General features: G+C 41.1%; 1 pseudogene across 1 annotated transcript in view; it reads left to right on the top strand.

Moving 5' to 3' along the window:
- Positions 1-1,386: 1,386 nt before the first annotated feature.
- Positions 1,387-13,492, top strand: part of LOC102874252 — an 87,613-nt pseudogene continuing 75,507 nt past the window's right edge. Inside the window, exons 1-3 of the transcript XR_438964.1 lie at positions 1,387-1,839; positions 2,790-2,885; positions 9,815-10,089. The product of XR_438964.1 is annotated as an uncharacterized LOC102874252 (transcript). The remainder of the gene's footprint in view (positions 1,840-2,789; positions 2,886-9,814; positions 10,090-13,492) is intronic.

The raw sequence follows: 13,492 nt of genomic DNA, 5'->3' as shown, positions 1-13,492 counted from the left end.
GGAGGGACAGTGCAGAAGGGGAAGGCCCTCTATGAGGTGGATTGACTCAGTGACTGGGGTAATTAGGATTGGTATGTCAGAAACAGAGTGGCACAGGACAGAGCAGAGTTTAGGGCTGTTTTACATAGGGTCGCTATAAGTCGCAAGTGACTCAACAGCACAGAACAACAACATATTCCAAACATTGGAATAGCTGGGTCATATGGAATGTTCAGCTTTTGAGGAAAGGCCAAACTGCCTTCCAGAGTGGTTGTACCACTTTACAATCCCACCAACACTGTGTGAGAGTTCCTGTCTCTACATCCTCTCCGGTATCTATTACTTGCTTTCCTTTAAACTGTCTCTGCTACTGGGGTGAGATGTGGTTTTGATTTGCATTGCTCTTACTGCCAATTTCTTTATGTGTCTGTTGGCAATCCAAATGTCTTCCTCTGTGAAATCTCTTTCCATGTCTTTTGTCCATTTTGTAGTTCGGTTATCAGTCTTTTTCTTTGGAGGCCCTATAGGATTCTGTAAGCTTTTGATATGAGACCCTTGTCTGAAATAGCATCACACAATTTGATGGGTCGAGGGAGGAATGAGTAAAGGAAATGATAGTGATCCAATATGAAAAACAATGTATAAAAACTTTTGTAAGCAAACCAGTATAAACTAAAAAGTTTCTTTAAGAAAAAATTTTTTAAAAAGATACATCATTCTGTATCATTAAATTTCTACAGGTTAGTCTGAATTGACACCATGGTTGCAATAATGGGCTCCAGTACCCCATCGTTGTAAAGATGCTACAGAACCAAGCAGTGTTTCATTCTGTTTTACACTGGGTTTCTATAACTAGAAAGTTACTCAACGTCACTTAAGTGCAATAAGAATAATTTTAACTTTTTCTTTAAAGAGGAAGAGGTTAACCTCCCTTGCCCATTGCATTTAACGTCCATTGAAAGAATGAGAGAAGTGTGGCAGGGAATCAGGATTAGGCTTTAATGGAACTTTGCATCTTTTCCAGATTTTCTCATTTATGAGGAAAATGTGTCAGTATCAGGACGCATTAGTTGGGAAGTAATTGGTTCTAAAATACAAATAAGATGATTAAATAAGTCCATTGGGCTCAGGTAAGGCGAAGCCTCTAATTTTAACAAGACAGCAGAGATAAGCCAGAAAGATTGAAGGGTGAAGATTAGCTTGCTCTGGGGGAAAAGAAATGAGGTTAGTGACTGGAAGTCAAATTTTGAAATAATAGAGGTTGAATCTAATGGGAGGTGGGGGAAAATGGGAAATATACAAAGATGGGTCAGCCCCTGAAGACGGGACTTAATATGAGGATAAATGTTATGCTGAGGATACAAAAATTTTAAATGTTTTTCTTTTTTTCTGTTTTATTCTCCAGAAATGGCAGAGCCAAAACTGTTAGAGTCTGGGGCCTCTGCAGCCTCCACAGCTGCAGCTCTGGAGAACTTACAAGTGGAAGCAAGCTGCTCTGTGTGCCTCGAGTACCTGAAGGAGCCTGTCATCATTGAGTGTGGGCACAACTTCTGCAAAGCTTGCATCACTCGCTGGTGGGAGGACTTGGAGAGGGACTTCCCATGTCCTGTGTGTCGAAAGACGTCCTGCTACCCCAGTCTCCGGCCTAATCGGCAATTAGGCAGCATGGTGGAAATTGCTAAGCAGCTCCAAACTGTCAAGAGAAAGCTCCAGAATGAGAACCTCTGCCCCCAGCACCATGAGGCCCTCAACCTCTTCTGCTGTGAGGACCAGGAGCCTGTATGTTTGATATGTGCAGTTTCCCATGCCCATGGGGCCCACATCATTGTGCCACTGGATGATGCCACACAGGAGTACAAGGTGAGAAACCAGATGCATGGTACCAAGATGGGATGGAGGATGGAGCAGCAGGAGACTCCTTGGGTAGAGGCTTATAAATTCCTCGAGGACAGTGTGCATCTGATCCTCACTTTCTAATCTGCTCTGAACTACACACACATAGTACTCTTGATCCTTATTCTCAGAACAAATTAAAAGAGTGGTGCTGACTATCTAAAATTTATCTCTTGACTTTTGTAACATTTGAGTCTTATGTGTGATCTTAGAACATGTCATGGTTTTCTTGAATGAAGAACCACATGAAGAGTATCTACTTAGAAAGAATTGAAAAATGGTTTTCTCATTCTGTCCTTTTTCCAGTGGTACTGGGACTAGGTAATATTACTTACGTAGAATTACAGTCAACAGTCCAAGCTGAACTAGTCTGTTTATATCTTTAGTCTGTTTACATCTTTCCTAAATAAATAGTGCAGCATTAGATTTAACTTGTCTGTGGGCCAAGGTTGATATTTGAGTAATGGGAGCAAAGATTTTAATGTCATAGCTTGTTGCAGTTACTCTGCTTAATTATGTTGGAAACAAGGGATGAGATAATTTAATGTATTAGGGATTGAGATTTTATTCTTTTTGTAGGCAGATAAGTTAGAAGGGCAGTTTTGAAGAAAGATACCAGAGTACAGGTCGATTTGATGAATTGAGTAACAAGAAAATGGACTGGATTGGGCAAGGTCAGAGAACTGGTGCCTCCTGGAGAGCTTATAAGAATCTTACAAAAGAAAGGAATTAACAGCAAAAATTAGTTTGAAAGACTGGTGACAGGAGAAGAAACCAGTAAGAAATTGGTACCCCACAAGAGAGGCAAGAAAGCAAGTTGGATGAAGAGTTGAACTGAGCAAACAAATAGGTTGACATTTAAATGAAACTTATTCCAGCCCATTTGTTACCTTTTCCACTGCCTCCCCACCCCTCAGGAGAAGCTGCAGAAGTGCCTGGACCCCCTGGAGCAGAAGCTGCAGGATATCACCCGTTGCAAGTCGTCTGAGGAGAAAAAGCCAGGAGAACTCAAGGTACAGACAAGTGTGTTCCTAGCCAGGAATTAACCAAAAATTAGAGGGACCTCTGGTGGCATTATTGGTAGGGAGTTATGCCACCAACCCAAAAGCAGCACGTCTCTGGTGGTTCAAATCCACCAGCTTCTCCATGAGAGAAAAATGGACAGTCTCCTCCCATGTGGTTTATAGCCCCTGAAAATCCACTAGAGGCTTACTATGAGTTAGTCCCAGTTTAGTGACAGTGAGAGAGAAGGTGAGAGCCAACATTTCTGATTCATTAGGGGGGAAAATGCTGTTCTCCCACAAGATTTGATTGTAATTAATTTTGTACTTAAATAACATCACAAATTAACCCTTAAGGGGAGAGATATAAGAGGTGAAGGTCATGCATGCATGCATAATTACTTGCATCTGACAATTTAAGGGAGTCTGTTTATTTTTCTTTGTAAAGCTAGCAGAGAAGCTCTTTATTCAGAGTGCAAAGATAGGAGTTTATAGAGGGATACAAGAGGGGCATGTAGAGAGTTCACTGGGGAAGAAAAAAGAAGTTGTTGACCAAGAGCATTCAGAACTACACTGTGAGGTTAGTACCACATTCTCTTTACTCAAACTCATGTGCTCTAGCTAATGTTGGTTCATTCCTAGAATATTATTCCCTCTCCTTGTCCATCACCTTTTGCATCTTCTCTGTCCTTCAGGTCTCTGAACAAAAGCCGCTTTCTGTGGCCCTTTAGGAATGAACTTTCTTAATTTTCCTACTATTGCATCTTTTTTCATAGTGTTACTTATTTTATTCAAGCTTAATATATTTAAATATTTGTGTTACTTCTTTTACTGGACAATAAGTAGTTATTGCCTGTTGCTGTCAATACTGCAGAGCAGAGTTGAACTGTCCCATAGGGTTCCAAGGCTGTAAATCTTTATGAAAGCAGATTGCCACATCTTTATCCTGTGAAGTAGCTGGTGAGTTCAAACTGCTAACCTTTCTGTTGTCAGCTGGGTGCTTTAACACCACCAGCGCTCCTATTGCAGTAATAGAAATTGCTTTTTTTATTTGGACTGTTTTTTGTGATTTGAGTGAAAGTTTATAAAACAGCTTAAAATTATTTTCAACTATTCCTACATCTTTTGTTTCATTACATTGAAACAAAATAGATAGTGGGTACCCTAGCCACTATTATTTCCATTCATCCTACTGTCCCCTCCCCTCCTGCCCTCTGAGGTCTATCCCAGGGGTGCTGCTGTCCTTTTGTTCTTGTATTATTGAATATCCTAAGGACTATGTACCTCCTTGATTTTATTGTTCAACTTATAGATCTGTCTACTGTTTGACTGAAAATTGTGCCACAGAGGTGAATTCAGTTCAAGGCTCCAAGGGAACTAAAGACCATAATCTCAGGGGTTCCTCCAGCCTCCACCAAGCTAAAAACCCTGACCATTTTTATGATTATGAATTTTTGCCATATTTATCTTCCATTTTATCCAGGACCTTCTCTTGTCATTATCAGAGATATGTCAGCAGTAGTAGCTGGGTACCATCTAGTTCTTATGGTCTCAAGAGTCATGAAACTTGAGGTTCAAAAGGGCTATAGACTACTTTTCTTTTATGCATATTTGATTCTCTTCACTCCATTGGAATAGTAACTGATATTTATTGGGTCCTGTGTATTACTTTACGGGGTGCCCATGACATTGCAGATCCAGAGAGTTTTGTACTAGCTTGCAGGATTCTTCCAGTGTTGGAGTTTTGCAAATCCAGACGAAACCTAAGATGAGTGAAAAATTTATAAGATAAACAGGAAGAGCTTCTGGAGCCCATCTTTAACAAGGCTGAACTTAGGTACCCCCATAAACTGAGTTTGCTTCTCCCCAATTTACACAGAAGGAAGCTGAAATTTTTAAAGTTTCTAACCCAAAATTAGAAGTAATCCAGAAATAGGTGGGAAAGCCAGGAATACTAATTCTGTTTGAATCAGCTATATTTATTAAGCTTCTGGTGCAGACAAACACTATGTGTAGAAAGGAGCTTGCAACATGGCAAGGTCAAGTTCAACCTCTGCTAACTTCATAAAGGGGACCTGCCCCCATCAACATCATCCACAGTATAAAGCTAATCCCGGGTCAAACACAGAACCCACTCTGCAGCATTCACTTCTGCTAATTACTGGGTCCATAATTCATTGCAAAAGACCTCTGAGAATTTACCAATTCTCCTTTTACTCACAGTTGTGGGAAAGAAGGTTGGGTGGGGGCGAGGCAAAGAATATCACACAGTGGAAATCCAGATTTAGTAATTAGCATTCCTATGCCAGGTTACAGCAAGACACAATCTCTCAATTATTTCAGACAACTTCTTAATCAATAGCAAGATACCTCTGGCTCCAGCTCCATCTGGCTCTGTCTGGCTTCTCTTTGCCACAGTCTCTTTACAGTCTGGTGAGCTCTCTCTTTTATGTAGACCTTACAGCCATTGATGATGTTAAAGATGCAAAACACAAGTGTGCAGTTGAAGCAGCTGGTGACCATGTCCCCAGAGGGAGCTAAGGCAATAGATAGAAAAGTCATTCTCAAAAGTCCTAACAGCACATTGTGACACCTGTAAGGCATTAATGGGTAGAAATAATCCCTGGCCTCCTTGAGTTTACAGAAAGCAAAGAAAATAGGTAATGAATTAATAATGCCACAGAAAAACACCACCTACAAGTTCCTAAGTATACAGCTAGAGATTTAGCCTATGTAAAGGCTCCCTGTGATGGCTCGGATAAGGCAAGGTTCAGATCCACTGTTCACAGGGTCACTATGAGTCACAGTGGACTTGACAGTGACAGCACCTGGCAACAACAATGAAGGCTTCCAGAGAAATGTGGTTTTTGGAATTGCCATGTGAAGTTTAACATAAGTTTTAAGATGGAACCAACATTGTTTGCTGGCTTTGTAAATGAATCCCCACATTGCAGTAGAAGCAGTTACTATCTGTAACACTTCTCTAACCAGTAGGAAGATGCTGAGTGACGGAATGAACTACTCAAACTTTTCTTGGTCAATAAGTAAAAGGAGAGGACTCACGGTTGAGTGTCCTCTTGACCTGTACATCCTCATGCTTTTATTGAGAAGTTTTTAGCTACATAAGTAGTAAAATATGTTAGCTGGACTTCAGTATGGTTTTTTCTTACTTGCTGGTGTTCCCTGTTTGTATAACCACCTTTATCAGAAGGCAACTTCAGCATGAGAATCAAGGTCTTCATTGTCCCAGTGTTTGTTTTGTCTTAACCCAGGCAGCTCCTGCTTTGATCAGCTTAACCCCTGCAGTTATTGCTTTTGTATTTTAAACATTTAAAAAAGCAGGCATGTGAATTTTTAAAAATTTAAATTCATTTGATTGCTAAGTTGAACTTTTAAAAGTCTTTTGTTCTTTTGAAAGGTTAGCAAGTGATTGCAGAGACCATGGCCTGTGTCAGGCACACCTTAGTCTTTAGACTGACATCATTGCTCTTAGAGAAGTCTCTAACTGCAGACTTTCCCCTTGCAATATGTCTTTTAATTTCCTGGCCGCTGGTGCCAAGAGTTTTGATTGTGGAACCAAGCAAACTAAAGCTTTGAACAATCTCAATCTCTTCACTGTCCATCACAATGCTGCCAGTTGGCCCAGTGGTGACAGGCTTTGGGGTTTTTTTGGGGTGTGGTTTTTGTTTTTGGGGTTTTTTTATTAATTTTAATGAAAGTTTACCGAGACTTTGGATTTCCATTCATTTGTTGTTGCACTTTTCTCCCTGCCCACCCCTTCCCCCCCAATTCACTCTTCTCTTGGAAAAGTAAAAGAAAAATTTTTTCATTGTTATATAGTCCCTCCCCCCAAGGCCACTCCACTATGCAGCCTTTATTCTGGACTCCTGTAATGACAATAATGCCTAATCATATATCCCTTTTAAACAGTTCTCTCCCTCAATGCAGTATACATAATTTATTCTATCTTTCTTAGTCTCCCCCTAACCCTGATGTCAGTCCCATTTTAGAACAGTGGCGCTATGCAGTATTTGTCCTTTTGTGTCTGAGCTATTTCACTCAGCATAATGTCCTCCAGGGTCACCCATTTTGAATACTATTTTATGAGTTTTTCAGAGCATTGTGTGAATATACCATAGCTTCTCTATCCATTGTTTGTTGATGGGCACTTAGGTTGTTTCCAACTCTGCTATTGTAAGCAAAGCCATGATAATATAGGTGTGTACTTTGTTCTTCTTATTGATAACCTTCTGGGTGGTGGTAGTTCAGGAAGGGAATACAATTTTTAGAAACCTTGAATGTCCTTTAGGAGGAGATAACACCCTTGTTACCCTCATCCCACTAACTCTTTGGGTTGATTCTGACTCATTGGCCCTCTCTATTGGGTTCCCAAGAGTAAATCTTTATGAGAGGAAACCTCCCACCTTTCTAGCTTGGAGCAGCTGGTGGATTCACACCACTGACTTTTCTATTAGCAATGCAACACATAACACTGTGCTACCAGAGCTCCTATTACCATCATAACACACTGCAAATATAGAGAGAAACGATGATGGACTTATAAAAGGAAGAGCTTATTATCTTCGTATTCACTATAGATATGAATCCAGAAAGGCTGTCATAATTCACACACACACACGCACACACACACACACAAAGGGGGGATGGGGAAGAAGAGGGTGAAATCACACTCTATTCCAAAATGCACCTTTGAATGCAGCAGTGGGAAAAGAAGCAGCCAATGACTAGAGGAGAACTAGAACTTATCAGCCTCACCTGGGAACTCACGTGAAGCTCAGCAATGCCAAGCTTGTGAAGCCTGTCCCTGACCTTGATCATCACCCACTTGCACCCTCAGTCCTGCCTTCTGGTAGCTAGCTACTTCCTTCCAGAATCCCAGGCTCATCTTCAAACTTTTCTCTCATGAGCTAGTTCCTCCCTATCAGTCAAAATAAGCTTCTCAAGCTTGTCTGTGAGTCCAGAAGGGACAATGTGTTGGAGGATTTATACTCAGAAAGTATAAGTAGAGCAAGGACTGTATGAGGATGTTCAAGTCTGACCTCTACTAAATCTGCAAGAGTGAAATGTCCTTATCAATAGCATCCACGGCACAAAACTAGTTTCTATCAGGTCAGACATGCCCCCGCACTTCTATACCACTTTCTACTAATTCCAAAAGCAATCCTACCACCCTACTGAGTCTGAAATCTGTTGCACTGGTTACACAGACTTTACAGATCTGTACTCATGATTAAGGCGTTTATTGGGGAAATTAACAACTATAAAGGAGGTTGGCAGCAGGATATAATCCTTCAGTCCAGACAGCTTCTCAAGGGTAATCACAAGTCCTTTGACCGTTAGCCTCTGGGCTTAGATTAGTGTCAGTAAGTCCCCTTAGTCCTGCCAGTTATGGTGTTTCCCTCAGTCCTGCAGCAAGCTTGGCTCTGTCAGGTTGGTCTCTGGTTCTCTGCTGAGGCTGCTGCTGCTCCTATAGGCCTCAGTCTGAGTGGCACGGGAATCTTTGACCCCAAAGGATAAGCACTGCTGCTGCTTCCTTGTTGGTGTTGAGATTTCCCATTTGTACTGTTGAAACCTTTCAATTTAAACCCAGTAGGATAACAAGACTAGCCAATCCCTTTATGTATAGACTGTGGTGGTGGTATACCATCAATTCAGGACCAACTCATAGCTGGATCTCCAGCAAGTTTTCAGAGGCAGTAAATTGCACTGGAGTCAATTACCCACCTTTGTTCCATGGAACAGCTGGCAAATTCAAGCTGTGTGCCTTTTGGTTGACAGCACAGTTCCTTACCACTGGGCCACCAGAGCTCCCTGTGAATAAAGTAACATATCCTGTTTGTTTGAATCTGCCCATCTCTGGATAGAAAAGCCATTTTGAACAATAAATCTGAAATGGCTGGGGTTTTTTTAATCCTTTGTTACCCTATGTGGTTTCAGAAGTTCCTAGGTTGTCCCAATAGTCAAGCACTCTGCTAATAGCAGAAAGGTTGATAATTCAGACCTACCCACTGTCAGCTAGAAAGATAGCAGTCGGCTTCCAGTCCTAACAGTCTGTTTTCCTTAAAAACACTATGGAGCAGTCCTAGTCTACACACATGGACATTGGTCAGAACCAACTAGTTGGCAACCAACAATAATAACTGAATTTCAAGAATGTTAATGGGTTTAAATCTAGGTATTATTTAAAGAAAGTATACATCACCAAATTATAATCAAGTAATTAACTTCTGGAACACTTTTCTGGGGTCTCAACCCACTGCCATAAAATCACTTCTGACCGATGGCAGCCCTCCATCAGGTTTCAAGGCTGTAGGTCTGAAAGGGAGGAAACTACTCATCTTTTTCCCATGGATTGACCAGAGAGTTTAACTGCTGATGGTTCATTTAGCAGCCCAACACTTTAATCTACTATGCCACTTCGGAAAGACTTGAAATCATTTAACAGGTGCAGTCCTAATCCCTAGAAATAAGTTTTTAGAAGTTAATTTAAGAAACAACTTTTTTTTTTTAATCATTGGGTTTTGAGGTTTTTGTTTTGTTTTAGGGGGGGTGTTTTAATCTCCGTGAAGACTAAGTCAATAAATCATCAGTATTCAACAACTCATTGTCATCATGACAGAATTGATTCACACATAGGCTGTAAATCACACAGGAAGAGATTGCTCATCTTTCTTCCTCAGAGAGATTGGTGCCTTTGAACCTCACAATTTTGAGTTGGCAGTGTAGCTCCCTACTGCTAGGCCACAAGAATGAGGTGAAATCGGAGATGGAGCCATTCTTTATAGATGGAAATTCCAAGAAAAAAAACTGTGTCGCTACTAAATTATTTCCATTTAGGACTTAATAAATCCTGCATTGTGGAGAAAGCTCCCTCACACCTTACGGACCCTACTGGTAAAACATCCTCTTTCTGTCCTCAGAGACTGGTGGAGAGTCGCCGACAGCAGATCTTAAAGGAGTTTGAGGAGCTTCACAGGCAGCTGGATGAAGAACAGGAGATGTTCCTTTCACGACTGGACGAGGAAGAGCAGGACATTTTAGAGCATCTCCAAGAAAATGCTGCTCACATCAGGGACAGGCAACAGAATTTGGCCCACTTGCCTACCGAGGTAGAGGGCAAGTGCTTACAGTCAGACTTCGAGATGCTTGAAAGGGTTCGACCTTTGCCCCTGTGAGCCACGTTGGATGGAACAAAGTTTAACAGCCCAAGCCATTCTCATGGCCTAGGATGCTCACCCTGTTGCTCTGATCCCCTAAATCCCATTCTTTTAGGTGTGCTAAAGGAGTTTTGTCTACTGAAAGGTTTCTCTGACTTCTCCAATTCCCTTCTAATCATTTCTTTGTTCCTATATCTTACTACTAATTATGAGATTTATACCAAAGAAAAATTTACTGTTTTGAAAGGAAGGATGTCTAGTCTGAAGTAGTTAAAAATATGTACTGAAAATTTTGGAAATACTGTTAATTATGTCCTGGAATATGATTTACCTACTGGGGCAGGGAGGGTGGGGAAAAGAAGAAGAAAGGAAGGAAAAATATATATATAAACAAGTTTTAAAAATACTTGAAATTATGTATCATAATATATTGCTTTTGGTATGCAAATGATTCCACTAACATGTTTGAAAGACTATCTAAAGCAGGTAAATGATGTTAATCAAACTATAGAAAGCATTCATTTTCGAGATGAGATTACATACCAGCGTTTGAATCAGTGAGGCTGTATTGTACTTTTATGTGCATGTTTTGTATTGCTTGATATTTATTCTTGTGTCCTTTTATGTTAGTATGTTGTACCTTTTACATTAAACTGGGGTATCTTTTCGAGAGCAGGAGGGCAGACATTTGTCTTCATGTTGTGGACCCCAGGTATTTTCACATTGAGTGAAAAATTGGTATTTACCAATACCAGAGGATGGTGGAGAATACCAAACCACAAAATGAAACTATGACCCATTCCTATGCCACCAATTTAGAATTGTCTACCAATTCCCAAGGGGAGTATACTATGTCATTGGCACTAGGGGACAGAGTATGGAACAGATACACAATCCTGTAGAGAGCTTCCATTGTCATTGAGGAACAAAAGAAAATACGCAAGAAACCATTGAGAAGTGATACATATTACCAGGCTTCATGAGGATCAGAGTTGAGGTGGGGATTCAGTTGGGACTGATGTGCTCAGGTCTTTCTATTGTTCTTTCCCTGTATCGTGACCCTTGATTTGCCCTGTGCCTGTATTATAGCTCTAGAACTTCATGGCAGAGCGTTGAATCTTTTGTCTTTAGAACCCTCAAATACTAGAATCCATATTGCTGCTTTTCTTCTCCTTTCTAGGATATCAGAAGTATCCTGGAGAGGGCTTTGTTTTACATCAAAGTCTTGTGAATTTTCCACTTTTGACAGAGTGAAGTCTACCACTTCAGCGGTCATGTTGTTCTTGTTGTTGTTATGTGCCATCAAGTCTGAACCAAATCATAGCTCTTGTGGGTTTTCAGAGGCAGTTAATCTCATGGGACTTGCCCATCCTTCTCCCACTGGTGGGTTAGAACCGTGTGCCCTTGGGATTACAGTGCAGCTTCTTGCTACTAGGCCACCAGAGCTCCCTATTATAGTAATGGAAAATATTTTCCTCTTCTAACAGGTTTCTGAGATTTTACTATAGCACAAATGGTATTCGGATCTAGGATCTGATTCTGCCTACAGTTTTAATCCCTGTGCTATTCTACCTTTCCAAGCATACCTGCTGATACTACATAACATTCTCCTTTATGAGACCATGTAAGTAGCCATGTTTTGAAGGGGCAGCAATAAAACACACCTCCATAAAGGAAACAGTGGGATCAATTATTTTCTAACATTTCACAGAAAAAGTCTTCTCGCTGTCATGTCCCCTTCCTTTATCAAGAACTGTTAATAATGGCCTAAAAGTCTTAAAAGATCTGCCCTGAAAAAAAGTGATGAATTCCCCCCTCGACATTGATAAATTTCAGTTCACAATTTCCAAAGAGAGTGTGTGTATCTTAGTTTTTACCAGATTTGTAGTCTTTTTTTTTTTTTTCAGTTTCTTCTTGGAAATCCTTAAAAATTTCTTGTCTGAATTTTTTTTCCAGTCCGTAACTATAAAACCTGGACAAACTTTCTAACCCATACCTGTGGAAAGTAAATAAAAGATTTATAATAATGGGGGGAAAGTACCTTGGAAAAGTAATTTCCTGTAATTTTTTTTTCTATACTTGTAATTATGGGGTTTATTAGGGAATTTTTTGGTACCACTGAGTCAAAACTGACCCGCCAACTGGTTTTCAGAGGTGCTAAGTTGCACAAGAGGAGATTACCCGTCTTTCTCCTGCAGAGCGGCTGGTGTATCTGAACCAAATCCCCTCGGATAGATAGTGCAGCTTCTTACCAGTAGGTCACCAGAGTTAACAGGCTATAATTCAGGTTGGCAGCAGGATACAGTTGTTCAGTCCAGACAGCATGGTAGTAAGGCTCATTGGCCTTTAACCTGATGACTTAGGTCATTGTCAGAAAGTTCCCTCAGTCCTGCTAATTATGGAATCTTCCCTCAAGCAAGCTTGGGTGAAAGCCCGTAGCCCTGGCTCCAGTGGGCAGCAGTCCCAAGTCAGCTCTGTCTAATGATGTTCTGTGGTTCTCTGCTGAGGGTGCTCTTGTGCAGATCCCAGCCTGATTAGCAGTGAAATTTCTGACTTCACAGGATATACACTGCTTTGTCTTCCTTCTTCTTGTTGAGATTTCCCCTTGTATTTCTTTGAGTCAGGACTTGGCTTAGTGGCACAGTAGAGTCAGGAGAGTAAGAGCAGAAAAACTGTGCAGTGTCTGGGTGGTGGTGGTGGTGGTGGTTATATGCCATCAAGTCGCTTGTAACTCATAGCGAGCCTATGTACAATAGCCCTGAAACCTGTTCTATCCTGTACCAACCTTATTGTCTCTGACATACCTACCTTCATTACCCAGTCACTGAATCAGTCCATCTCATCCAGGGTCTTCTTCTCTTGCGCTGTCCTTCTTCTTTTCCAAGCATGCTGTCGCTCTCCAAGTAGTCGTCCCACCTTGCAACATACCCAAAGTTTGTCAGACAAAGCCTCAGAATCCTTGCATCCAAGGAGCAGCCTGATTTCACCCTTTCTAAGACGAACCTGTGGCGAGCTCTGGTGGCCTAGTGGCAGGAAGCTTCACTGCAGGCCCAGAGGTGAGCTGTTCGAATCCGCCAGATGCTCTGCTGGAGAAGGGACAATCTCCTCCTGCACTAGTCAGATTTGATTTGATGGTACACACACACAAAATGATGATAATTTTTTAAAAAAGACAACTCTGTTCTGGCAGTCCATGGTAATAGTCAATACTCTTCTCCAGCACCACAGCTCAAAGACATCGTTTCTCTTTCTATCATCCCTTTTCATTGTCCAACTTTCTAATGCATAGCAAGTAATTGCAAAGACTATGGCTTGGATCAGTTTCATCTTAGTCTCCAGACTGATGTCATTGCTCTTCACTACTCCAGAGAAGTTTCTGACAGCAGACGACTTTCCCAATGCAATTCATCTTTTGATTTCCTGGCTGCTGGTACCAAGAGT

This window comes from Elephantulus edwardii, unplaced genomic scaffold (assembly GCF_000299155.1).
Source record: "Elephantulus edwardii isolate Elephantulus edwardi_28Jun2011 unplaced genomic scaffold, EleEdw1.0 scaffold00184, whole genome shotgun sequence".
Taxonomy (NCBI): domain Eukaryota; kingdom Metazoa; phylum Chordata; class Mammalia; order Macroscelidea; family Macroscelididae; genus Elephantulus; species Elephantulus edwardii.
This window is presented reverse-complemented; position numbering and strand designations above follow the sequence as displayed.